We start from the raw sequence: 14132 nt of genomic DNA, 5'->3' as shown, positions 1-14132 counted from the left end.
TTCCCATGACAAGCAATTCAATGGTTGCTAGTAGATTTCAACCAGCTAGCAAGAACATTGAGAAAATATCAAACACTTAGTCAAAAGAAAAATACTATTAACCAGAATGTATTAAGAGTTGACAATAGAAATGAAGACACAATGTGTGAAGATATGAATGATGAAGAGCTTTTGACTCAGACACACACTTTAAGCGTATACATGATATATTTATACAAAGCATGGAGATAGCCTATAGAAATAATATCTCTTTATTCGTTGCAATAGCAAATTTCAATCATTTTGAGCTCTTATTACAAATTGTATTGGTATAATATATTTGTTAATCTACCAACACTAAATATAAGTTGTTTATTTGATTTATTTTAAACCTTTCTTGGATAATATCTCAATCAACAAAAAATTGAGGAAGGCCAAATTTGTTTTCTCAAATTATTTGTAACTGTTATGAATTAAAACTACATTTATACACAGTTAAAAAATATGATTTGAGCTAGGCACTAAGAATATAGTTGTGATTTGTACATGACGAACCTAGCATCTAACAAATGTTATGCGAATATGAACTCTATACTGCAAAGTTAATTTTTTTGCACTGGTGGAATGGAATAATCATGTCCATTTCATATTCAAAAGCCTTAAATGCAAACAAAAATCAAATCTAAATTATCTAAAAGAAGGATACCTTCTAATTTGATGATGGCCATAGAAAATATGTGACCTTCTTTCCTTTCTATCTTATATAAAATATGTAATGAATGAAAATGCTATTGATAGGGAAAAGGTAAAAATATAATATAAATAATTATATCTTTCTTAAAATACTTTGTTATTAGACTAAAATCCACTACAATTATTTGATGATTATCTAGGGCCAAAATCTCTAATCTTAATACTATTCATTTTATAAATGTTTAGTTATCTATAGTAAAAAATAATATTAATGTATTAATATATAGATATACTAAAATACAATTAAGTAGTTATAATAGTATCGTTCCATTTATGTGAAACTTACATTTTTTATATTAAAGTTTTATCTAAAATATATATCAAATATTAATCAATTAGTAATAAAATTATATTTAATATTTTTAATTTTTTAAATTATTATTCTAATTAACTAAAACTATTATAATCTACAGAAAATAGAAGCCACTACGTGGCACTTCTTATTAATTTTCACTTCATTTGTTGCAGCAGATGATGAGTGTGAAGAAGTTTCCTCTTGAATATGTGGGGACAGAGGTGAATAAATGGAGTAACACTTGGTAACTATGGTGCTCCATTTTATTATGTTGTAATAAAATGTATAAAACATTTCTAATTGTATCGATTTATTTTTCAAAACGTTACAAACATTTCTCAAATGACACTCATTTTAAAATTTTGAAACAACAATCTATTTTTTACATAAGTGACAAATGTTTAAATTGTTGAAACAACTGTCATTTTTTACATAAGTGAAAAATGTTTAAATTGAAGACAATTGTAAACACTATAGAAAGCCTCTCAACTTAAAAATGTTTTTAATGTTGATTCTTTTTTATGAATCTAAACTAAGAAATTTAAGAATCAATAAAATCTGACTTTCTCAATGAACTTATTTAGATTGTGCATCCTACTAATTCTTTATTCATATATAATATTTTACAATACCATCTTGTTGAGAAAGTTTCCCAAGTCAGTCAGAACTTAAAGAGTTCTACAACAGCCTGAACAAAGGGCAATTTAATAATATTATAACGTTTAAATCTAGCAGCTTGAGATAAAATCTTATACTCATGTTCAGATCTTTCCTTCCCACCATGAGTGTGAGCCATCATGAACAGATCAAAAGCCAACCCCAAACATCCATTCTCTTCCACAACTGCATGCACAATTATCACCTTCCCCTTCTCCGGAATCGCCTGGTAACAATTCTTCAACAATCTCACAAACTCCTCATCACTCCAATCATGTAAAACCCACTGCATTTCACCATAAACCAAAGAAACCATAATTAATCAATTAAATTCATTATATTAGCTATAGATAATCTTTTCACACACATTATTTTACCTTGAGAAGAATCACATCAGCAGAAGGCACACTCTCAAACATGTCACCAGCAACATGTTCAACCCCTGCAACAATTTCATGATTGATCACTTATATGGAAACTAAAATGTCTGTAGATTGTTGAAAATTTAAAAAGTTTGGATTTTTCATACCAGGAATGTCTTTCAGAGCGGAAGCAATGACATGCGGCAAATCAAAATTAATGGCACGAATGTGAGGAAATTTGTGAACAATCATGGAAGCCGTCGATCCAATGCCTCCCCTGACGTCCACCAAAGATTTGACACCCTCAAATCCGTCATAATTTGCAAAGAAGACGTTCATTATCAGTGGGGAGTTGCTGGCCATGGCGTCGTTGATGATGGCACTGAAATCAGGGTTTGAATTGGCAAAATCCCAAATATGAGATCCGTGAGCCCTCTCGAATGGACATCTGCCATGGATAGTGCAGTCGTACAAATGATGCCACGCTTCCAGGAAATCGCGGTTCGTCTCCATCATCAGAAGCGCCGCAGAAGATTTTGATTTTGATTTTCCTTAATTTCCCCCTTTCTCTTTTACCAATAATTTTGAGATTCCCGTCGATCCGTATTTGTATGCATTTTCCACATCTTGTCCGCTCTTGGAGAGGATTGGAGTTTGGGAGAAGACTACATGAGAGGAGAGGAATCTGAGAATTCTGGCAAGGTAGTCGGAGTTAATGGGAGATTTTCCAGTGGAGGAAGAAATGAGGGAGGCAATTTGGGGAACGGAGAGAGGCTCGTCGGAATTGGAAAGAATGGCCGGAATTTTTTCTCCCTAATTTTGAAGTTAATGGAGACTTGCAAAAATATATGATGAATAATGAGTCTCCATAGAGACCCAGTAAGAACCTTATTTCCACTCTTAAAGATATCCTCATCTCTATGAATCTAAAGTTTCCATACTAGTAAAGAAGAGAAAATGTCCCAGATAGTATTAAAACCTTTGGATACATGAGGTATGTGGCTAGTAATAACATGAAATAGGAGATACAATGTCCAATTTTAATGTCGAGAAGCATCCAAAAACCCTTGGTAAAGGGATAGTCAAAAAGGATGTGATCAATTGACTAAGGAAGGTAGCAGACAGTACATGAATGTGGATTACTAGTAGGCATGATGATTAGGATTTTATGCAGCAAGGCTTACTAAATAAAGGAGATGATCTTCGGTTCAATGGGTCTATGCTCGAGAGCGTGTGGGCATTTAATCAAATAGGTTGGTCAAGGTCAATACTCCATTTATAGTTAAGATGGTCAAAGATAGAATCTGAATAAAAAAGGAGGTTGTATATGTATTTGGCTATGATTTCCAAAATGGGGGACCTATTAGGCCATCTTAGATTAGAGAGTCTATTTGTGATTTCCCCATAGCTAAAGGGTTGTTTGGCTTGTAACCAGGCTTCTCTTAAGATAGAATAGGTTCTCTTATGTGAGTGTGGTAGGGGATAGTTTCTTGCCAGTTCCTCCAATTGAAAAAATATCTCATCTATAATGAGGTTGCCAAATTTTGAAATACCAATTTTGCACCAATATTTGGCCAAACAACCTTGCAATAGGGCTAGAGGTTTGTTATTTCTCTCCAAGCTCCACCATGGTGATTTTTCACCACATAGCTTGTTTGACTTGTCAATAAACTTTGCTCCTCCTATCTAGTGTTTGACCCACTCCCATCCTTTCCATATAGTCTTGAATACATTTGACCCTAATTTTCCATTTACCACATAGGAGGATCCCAAGTTGAAGGACCCCTCTAGAAATATTATTCCTTATTAGGAATTTCAAAGGTTCCTCTCCTTGTAATGCCTTAGCTACCCACTTGATTGCTAGTGCACATCCTTGCCATCTAAAATCCTTCAACCGTAACCCTCCAATTTATTTCCTTTTGATACACCAGACCCATTTTACTGCATGTTTTTTTTACTAAACTCTTCCATGTGACCACAAAAAATTCATAATCACTTTCTAAATGTGGTTGATGTGTGCTTGATTGAACAACCAGGATGAGGAGTAGTGAATAGTGTATGTAGTTGGGACCATCTGACAAACTTGTATTCTATTAGCTAAGGATAGGTAATTTATGTTCCACTTCTTCTTTTCAATTTTGCATTTTACCCAGTTCCACATGTTATTGATATTAGGGGATACTAAGAATGGTATACCAAGATATTTAATAGTGTGGTTTGGCCCTCTCCATGAGAACCCAAAATTTGTCATACCAGTCTTGTGGGGTATCTTGCCATCCTAGCATTATTGATTTACTGATGGAAATTTGACTACTTGAAGCTTTAAAAAATATATCGAACTTCTTTACAATATTTTCAACATTATTTTATGAAAGATCAATTAGGAAAGCAATATCATTAACAAATTGCACATTTTAGATTTTCTCCAGGTTTCAGAGTAAGACACCCTTAACTCTAGGTGATAGAGACCCATCTCTAAGGATGTAGTGAAGGTAGTCTATAGCTAGAAAAAAGAAGGAAGATGGAAGAGGACATCCTTGTTGTACATACCTCAATATGTGGAATTCATTGGATCTTGAACCATTAACCTCAACCAAAGTTGTAGCATCTCTCATGAGTATGAAGACTATTCTTATAAATAATTCTAGGAACCCAAGGCATTCCATCATCATTTTGATAAATTTCCACTCTATTCTATCATAGACTATATCGTAGTCAATTAGGAACATTACTAGGTTTTGTTTTGATAATTTGGCCCAGTACATGGCTTCCTAGTAGGTGATTTGGTTTTCCCGTATGTATCTCCCTTTCACATACCCTATTTGAGTATGATAGATAATCTTGGGTATGTTGGAAACTTATAATTGGATCAATTTTTATTTTGGCATTGATGTCAAACATATGGATGAGACATATTACTACCTAATCTAAACATGGTATCTATTTGATCGATGAAGAGGATTTGAGAGTTATTCATAACTATAGCACCTAGAGGAAAGGTTGAGGTTATGAAAAGGAAGTTACAATGGACAAATGATTAGATAGACTTTGACAAAGTAAAGTAATTATTTATGTCAAGAAGGCTAAGCCTAGCTGAACAAAAAAGTAAAATACTAAGGGGTGCTAAGTAATGCTAGTGTCAACTGAGCCACAATTAGTGCCGATCAAATCTAGTGTTGGCTGAGCATTAGTATCAACCGAGAAAGTTAGTTGATACTGAGCCAAAAAGCTTAAACAATGCTCGAGTATTTCATTATTGACTTAGTAACAAAATTAAGTGATTGTCGAGTGATAGTAAAAGATCAAATCCAAAGAAATTGTAAGATCAAGCCAACATAGTTGATTTCTTAGGAGATATAAAATGTGTTGATGATAAGATTATTGAGTTGGATCACTAAATTCAAGGTGATGATTAGGTATAGACCTAACAGAAGAATTCTAGAGAAGTTTCTAGAGGATGATCAAGAATATGTTCATATACATTAAATCAAGAGATCACTAATTTCTTCATCAAAATTGATACCCACAGAAGATAATTGACTAGTAATAGTATTATACTCATTTAAATGATTTGCAATAGATCCACCTTATGGAATTTTCATATTAAATAAATACTTCATGAGAAATATCTTGTTATTAAAGAATTTGGTTATAGGCTTTGGGATTTTAAAAATTATAAAATTCTAAGAAGAAGGGATGTCATATTCAATGAGAAATTGTTATACAAAGATCTGTTGTAGCAACATGAGAAGAAAGAAGATGATTGTGTACTGTTGGATGATATTCGAAGCAAACACCAAGGCATACAGTAGGAGATCAATGCTACAACATATTCCCATGGACCTAAAAGAAGTGGGTGATTACACTAAGAAGGTCGACAAGATGATGCCACTGAAAAAATTCAAGAATTATTTTGTTAAAATTGTAAATGGTGTTCATAAGATGGTGGGTAAGGATGGGATCGATATGGTTTATGGGCAGAATTCATAATTGCAAGAGATGTACAAGATGCTTACCATAGTGGGGAATATGATTATGTCAATAATATTCTAGAATTAAAGCAAAAGAATATTGCCAAGGCTCGGAGTGGGGAATTAAAGGATTTCACCTTCCTTAACTATTCACTACTGATGCATCTGACTCTATACAAGAATATAGGGTACATAAGTTATGATTTCATCGATCAAACTTCTAATATAAATGGAAGTCTACCAATGCATTTATGAACATGGTTATGGGATAGCACATATCATTTTTATAATTTTGTATCATTTTTCCATAATTTTAGTGTTACAATTATGAAAATGTTAGATCTAGGATATTTTAGGGCTCCTGATATATTGAAGGGCCTTTTGAGACCAGCCCTACTTCCTGAGGGAAAGAGACTTGACCATAATTGGAGAGATATTTTCCTATTTCCCACATTTTCTATCATGAGAGTTTATGGTTTTCCCCGGCCACACCATATATTGCCTAAATTTATCCCTCTTAGGCTAAGAATAATTTAATTTATATGGCAACTATTCTTGGTCAACAGGGAGTATTTAGGTCCCAAGGTGCATAGAGGAACCTTTTGTTGGCATTAAGTTGTATTTGTCATTAGTGATAACACTTATTCGATTCTGAATGGCTACCAAGTGCATCACTCAGTCTATAGTTTATACAAAGCATTCATTGGTTACCTTGTAAGTTCATCACTAAAGCGGTCCATACCAAGCATTCTTGAAGCTACTGAGTGAGTGTGTAGTTTAGCAGTGTTTACCGAGCATATAGTGTTCATTGAACAAGTAGTGGTTAGCGAGCTTCATAGTGTCTACCGAGTTATCAGTTTGTGTCATGTAAAGCTAGTTTCTACTGAGTGATAGCAAGGTAATCAAAGCATTTAGTATCTACCAAGTGACACTATATCTACCGAGTCTCCAGTGGTTACCGAGTTCCAAGCTATGGTTTGTGATTAGTATGGATCGAGCTTCTACTTCTATCGAGGGCATGATGATGCTAAGTAATGTAGTGGACATCGAGTATCCGAAGGTCACCAAGTCAGCTTGAAGAACCCATGTTTTCTACTGATTGGCTGACTCATAATGTTTTGTTTACTTGTGTTTTAGCTGACCTTGTAATTGTAATTGTTGGAATGGTATATATGTAATGTATTGTATCATTTGCAATATATGGATGAGAATATAAAGGAATGATATGTAATATTTTGATAATATTGAATGTGAATTAGCAGTAGAGCAGAGTTTATAGCAAGGTCATTAAGGAGCAACAAATATATATAAGTCACAAAAGGTGATATGTACTTCAAAGATCTAATCAGCTATCAAGTTTTAAGTCAGATCTATTGTTTCATCCTGATAGGTGAATTAGTTTTCTAAATCCTTTAACAACTCATAGACTTAACAGTCTTTCTATAAATCTCTTAATAGAGTACATACTTCATTGAATGTTTGTAAAACCTCTAACAAGGCTGATCTAGTAGTCCAAATTGCTCTTAATGGGGGGGATCATCAGAAGTGGTCAATGTAAGCCCTAACGGGCCAACTTTATAGTGCAGTAGTGAAGTTTTGTGGGTATCATCCCCACCCTAGTTTTACTTTCTATTTGGAAGGTTTCTAGGTCACCAAAATACTGTGTTCATGTGTTATGAATGTTTATGTTTTCTCATGCATGCAGTAGATTAGATGAATGAATGAATGGTGGATGATTTATATGGTTAAGTGCTGAATTGATATAAAGATTTTGAGGTTGTTGATTCACCTCTCCCCTCTTAGTAACCTAGCTAGTCTTGATTATTTCCAACAATTGTTATCAGAGCAAGGTGGTTCTTAGGATAAACCTTGAAAACTTGAGCAAAGATCAAGGATAATGGAGATATTTAGACTTGATAAAGCTATTGAAAATGAGAAGCTAGATCTAGAAATGGCCATAGCTCAACTCAAGGAAGCAAAAGAGCATCTTTCCCAATCCCTAAAAAGAAGGAAGGAACTTGCAAGATAATTGAATGACCACCAATATGTTGAAGAAAAGATTAAAGACTTTTTCCTTTCAAGTAGTTCAGATGAAGCAAATGAAGCAATCAAATAACTCCTAGTAAAGAATGGCTCTTTGCAAGAAGAGGTAAGAAAATTGAAAAGAGAACAAGAAGTTCAATCAATAAGAATGTGTGAAATTTTGGAACAAAGGAATAAAGCCAGTGATGACTTGGAGTCAAGGAAAAATGAAAATCAAAGTCAATCCCTTCAGCAAGAAAGTCTTATCAATCAACTCTCCAATGCAAATGAGGAAATCATTAATTTGAGATTTGAAAATGAAAGTCTAAGGAATGATTTGATCACTGAAAGACAAATCAATGAAAGATTGAAAGCTGATCTAATATCAGAAAAGAAACTCAATGAAAGGATGATGAAATCTCAAGCAAACATGGATCAATTGAGTTAGCAAAGTGAGCAGAACCTTCATAGGCAAAAAGGTAAAGTAGGACTTGGTTACAAAGAAGAAGGTGAATCCTTCAAACAAGGTGCCCAAAGGAATCAAAGACCTACTTGCAATCACTATGGTAAGTTAGGTCATACATCAAACAAATGTTTGAGCAATGGAAAGGAAAAATTCAACAAAAAATGTTACAATTGCAATAAACATGGTCATAAAGCTAATGAATGCAAGGAGAAACCAAAATTTGAAGTTAAATGTCACAAATGCAAGAAACAAGGTCACAAGGCATCTGAATGTAGATCCAAATCATTCAATCTAGCTGAACAAATAGTCAAGGAAATATTTGTATGGGACTACAATACTTGGTGTAGATGTCACTATTGTGGATAATATGGACATATTGGCATAGACTATACAGGGCATCACTTGAGAAAGGGAAATTCAATAGTAAGAAACTATACGTGTAGTAAAATTGGTCATATAGTTAAAAACTACATGAATATAGGAAGAATTGAAGATGAGAAGAAAGCTAAAGATGATAACATTAGGAAGTAGATGAGACAACAGTGGATTCCCAAATCTACCGTGCAGAACAATTCAAATGATAGCCATGTCACTCAAAATGTGGGTGACTCCACCATTTCCAATTAGACTCATGAAGGAGGAACTGGAACTATATTTTCAAGCTATATCTCGAGCAGTTCTAGATGGAAGAAAGTAGAAGATCCAAATTAGTATTTCAGATATAAAGGTATCACATGAGATCAGGTTTTACCGAGAAAGGTCAGGAGTAATGAAAGTTTGTTTGATCACTGAATCACAAGTTTCAACCGAGCTAGTGAGTGGATGACAGTCAATCATGCACTATGTAATTATTGTACCTAGCATTAATGGTGAATTTTCATCATAAAGGGTAGAATTTGACTTCATTTTTCATGGCAATTTCAGAATTCACAGAGCTAAGAGATTTCCAAGTGCATCTAGGTGATTTCGAGCGAATTTCCAGTGAAGAATTTGTTCAAAAAATTTATTTCACTTACCGAGAAATGATGGCATCTGAAAGCACTAGCAGTAGCAAGGAAAAAAGAGGTTCAAAAATGTTGGTTAAGGGTGTGGAGTGGAAAGCCTCAAAATTAAAGCTAGTTCTAGCAGTTGCAGAAGCACTCGACCCTAATGGTGCACAATCTCAAATTTCACCAAAAGTACTATTAATTAACAAAATTTGTACTCATTTTAAGTGTTCTATTTAGGAAATTAGAACCCTAGAAAAGGATAGTGCTTTAGGGGAGATGTGTGTTGATGTTTCATTAAAACATGAGCATAAGCACCTAGAAACACAAGGGTTAACTCATAGCACACACCTGCAAAAAAGTTTTTAAATTAAGCGGATTAGATACATTCTTAGTCATGTGAACAATGGTCAATTATGGTTAGAGCAGCCCGTGTTAATAATGAGGAAGATGATTCATAAGATTACTAGTCTCCTGATGCTAAACAAAGAAAAATCTACAAAAAACCTAGGTCGGGATGAACTGCAGAAGAAAACCCTAGCCGAGTTGGGACCATAAAGGTTTGAAAATTAGCATTATTTTTGATGTGGAATTGAGATTTGGTATTCATGTAATTGCCCACAAGATTTACAGCTCTAGTCATTTGAGCAGCATGCCATGTGAGGCAGTGGACTTAGCATTTAAGGTTGTAAAGAAAAACATGGAACTTGACTTGTCGGAGTTACTGCTAAAACAATTGAACAAGAATATGGATAGTATTAGGACTTCAAAGAACAACCCTTCTAAATTTGGTTCTTTGTTGACATGTGTTTTCTTTTATGTGCAAATTTTCTTCCCATCTACAGGTTCTATTGTGCGGAGAAAAGATGTTCCTATCCTTTATCAAATAAATGAGTTTATTGCAAAAATGGGTGTAAACCTTGACAACATTATTAATAATTACTTTGAAGATTTCAAGGAAAGGATGAAAAATAGGTTCAAAATTCCTCCTAATCTTGTTGAGGATTATAAAGATGATGTGTGCTTTGTGGATGATTGTGATAAAGTGTACATTTAGGCAGTCAGGCCCTGAGTTGCATGGGTAAAACCTCTCCCATATGAGGTAAATATTGATGAAACTAGGGATATTATTGAAGCCTTCATAAATGAACCTATAGATCCCAAGAAACCAAATTTTGGTACATATGATGAGCGAAAAGCAAGAATTGAGCTTGAAATCAAGCTACCCTAGGCAATTAGGAAAGGAAAGAGGAAGATAACTAAGCTGAAAACTACCACTGGTCCTCTAATGCTTACCAATGGTAAAGGAGAGGATGAAGAAGAAGAAGAATAAGAAGAAGAAGAAGAAGAAGAAGAAGAAGAAGAAGAAGTTGAGAAGGAGGCAGAGCTAGCAAAGAAGAAGGCCAAGATAATCATTACCAAGTCACCAATAGCCCCCACAACTATTTTCACTAGCATATGAAAAGGAAAAGGAAAAGGAAAAGGAAATGGTGAATTTGTGCTTAGCAAGCCCCCATTTACCTTCTAAGAATGATTGAAATAGATGGAAGGAGTAGGTATCACAAACATCAAGGCTCTCAAGTTTGAGACAAGGATTGATGCTGAAAAGATGAAAATTGAGGAATTGGAACTCACCAAAATGGGAAAATGGAAGTATTCCCCAGATCAGATTGCTCCTCAATTCTCAAAAGAAATGTTACTAAGATTGTAACCAAGGTGGGAATTTTCTCTATAGAAAGAAAAAGATATTTATGAATAATCTTTGAGGAGGTTACTGCCAAATCTTACAAATGTAGAAGTCAAGGTAGCCATGAAAGAAAATGAAGGTAAAATGATGATTAGATTCCACAAATGTTTGATTTTAATCAAAGATATTGATAATGTTGTTAGAGATAAAACAAACATGTGGAAGAACATCTATCATCTACATAAACTTAATGATGATCTAGTGGAAATCAAGGATGATGATGAAGAGGATAACGCACCATGTGTTACTTTTGATGTTCAAGATTATCAGGCATTAAGGGTTGATGATTAAAAGAAGGAGGAAGAAGTTGAAAAGGAAGACAAGGAAGAAGATGAAGAAGATGATCCTATGAAAATAACAGTAGAAGTCATTGCTTCCCTTCCTCATTCTCCACCTAAAATTGCTACATCATTAGGGTTGGAGATAGCTTTAGAAAGTATAATTGCCACCAGCTCAGATATATCATCTTCACTTGCTACTTCACAGGTCCAAGTATCTACAATGGAACTATCAGCCACTTCATCTACCAAGTTGTAGCCCTCTTCATCAGCTCCTGAGCAATCTACTTCAGTAGTACGCATAGTTGCCAATTCTCCAATTGTGTGAATTTCTTCAGCACCATGTATGGTAAGTTTTCTAGTATGTTCTATAGTTTTGTCAACTTCAGCTTTAACTGCACCAATTTTTGTTCCAACCAGTTCTTCAGTTGTAAGTATTTCAATGTCTATGCCACCTATTGGTACTTCATTTTTTAATAGTACATCATTTTTGGACACAATTAGTACTTCTTTTAGTTTTCCTTCAACTGGACTTATGCAAGTCTTTTCTGCAAGTCCAACTATTTCTATTATTGTTTCTATTTTTAAGTCCAAGGATGTAAGCTCAAAAGTAAAACCAAAGACTCCTCTAAAACTTATGCTTACTACAAAAGCTATTGATGAAGACATTGACTTGGACAAAGAAATTGTAATTCCTAAGTTGGATTTGGACAATGCCACAGTTGATGAAATGAGAATGCCACAATTAAGAGATGAGATAGATAGAGAGTTCACCATAATTGAAAATGCCAAAAATATAATAACTAAGGCTATAGGTGTTGATTTTGACTCATATCAACACATTTAGTTGCACTTGGAAGAAGCTATAAATAAGTTCAATGAGGATACCTATGGCCAAGAAAAGCTCATAGAGAAGGTAGAGAATAAGTTTGATAATAACATGCTCGAGCACATTTCCATAAACGAGGTAGAGCTATCTACAATTTTGAGCAATCTTGAACAAGCCTTCACCAATCTAACATCACTTCTTGGCAAGCTTTGTGATGTTACCGAGTATACTAAGGAGATAAATGATAAATTAAATAAGACTGATATGAAGGCAAGTGCTCAAATGCTACATCTTGACCCTAGTTCAAGCTCATCACATCACATGAAGGTGAAATTTTTTGTCAAAAATGTAGGTAGAATTACTAAGAGAGGAAGCCAAGATCAGATCCACACTGATTGATATACAAAATATGATCCTTCTAGTTATGGAATCAATGTAGAAACACATTTTATATTCAAAAAAATTGGTTTAGAATAACAATTTTTCCATAGCAGATCATATGATGGAACTTTCTGCAAAAGTTTTAGTGGCACTCTCCACCTACAAAATTTTCCAAGATAATTGGGATAAGGCATTGGCTCTTATTCTCAAGGTACACTCTAAATTTCTCTCACATTTTGTTACCTCTATTTGAATATATTGCATATACTCTTTGGCATTATTATCAGAAAGGGGGACTAAGAGATAGTAGGAGACATGGGAGTAAGAAATGATAAGAGACTTGTGGAGAAAATAAGGGAGAAAATAGATTGATATATGTACAATAATAAGCTATGTATGTACTATACAATATGTATGGGGGAGATATGTGAGATATGTAAGATATGTATATACAACAGCTTTACAAAGATCAATTTTGAAAAATCCAAAATCAGTATGTCAGTGTACATAAGGCTCATAAGTGTTTTTGTCACTAATGCCAAAGGGGGAGACTATTGGCATTATTTTGTATTTTTTTTTAGTGATAACACTTATTCAATTTTGAAAGGCTACCAAGCTCATCACTTAGTCTATAGTTTATATCGAGCATTCAATGGTTACCTTGTAAGTTCATCATCACTTAAGAAGTTCATACTGAGCATTCCTAAAGCTATCAAGTGAGTGTGCAGTTCAACAGTGTTTATCGAGCTTCATAGTGTCTACTGAGTTATCAATTTGTGTGATGTAAAGCAAGTTTCTACCAAATGATGGATGTGTAGTGTTTATCGAGTGATAGCAAGGTAATCAAAGGATTCAGTATCTACTGAGTGACACTATATCTACCAAGTCTCAAATGGTTACCGAGTTCCAAGCTATGATGTATGATTAGTATGGACCGAGCTTTCACTTCTACCAAGTGCATGATGATGTTGAGTAATGTAATGGACGTTGAGTATCAGAAGGTCACCAAGTCAGCATGAAGAGCCCGAGTTTTCTACCGATTGGCTGACTCAGTAATGTTTTGTTTACTTGTGATTTAGGTGACCTTTTAACAGTAATTGTTGGAATGGTATACATGTAATGTATTGTATCATTTGCAATATATGGATGAGAATATCAAGGAATGATATGTAATGTTTTGAGAAGAGTGAATGTGAATCAGTAGCAAAGAAGAGTTTATAGCAAGGTCATTAAGGAGCAACAAAGATATATCAGTCACAAAAGGTGATCTGTACTTCAAAGATCTAATCAGCAATCAAGTTGTAAGTTAGATATACTATTTCATCCTGATAGGTGAATCGATTTTCTGAATCCTTTAACAGGTTAGACTTAACAGTCTTTGTATAAATCTCTTAACAGAGTGCATA

The 14132-nt window shown here is 34.2% G+C and overlaps 1 pseudogene across 1 annotated transcript; it reads right to left on the bottom strand.

The window, feature by feature from the left end:
- Positions 1 to 1688: 1688 nt before the first annotated feature.
- On the bottom strand, positions 1689 to 11819 carry LOC149575077 ((R,S)-reticuline 7-O-methyltransferase-like; annotated as a pseudogene). The gene is made up of 4 exons (XR_016360275.1): positions 11688 to 11819; positions 2214 to 2859; positions 2062 to 2126; positions 1689 to 1970 (listed from the first exon to the last, which is right to left on the bottom strand). The product of XR_016360275.1 is annotated as a (R,S)-reticuline 7-O-methyltransferase-like (transcript).
- Between the last annotated feature and the right edge of the window lie 2313 nt (positions 11820 to 14132).

Source organism: Cupressus sempervirens, chromosome 2 (genome assembly GCF_028749045.1).
Source record: "Cupressus sempervirens isolate cs-2001-9-10 chromosome 2, ASM2874904v1, whole genome shotgun sequence".
Taxonomy (NCBI): Eukaryota; Viridiplantae; Streptophyta; class Pinopsida; order Cupressales; family Cupressaceae; genus Cupressus; species Cupressus sempervirens.
Note: the sequence above shows the minus strand (reverse complement) of the source record. Positions and strands in the feature narration are given on the sequence as shown.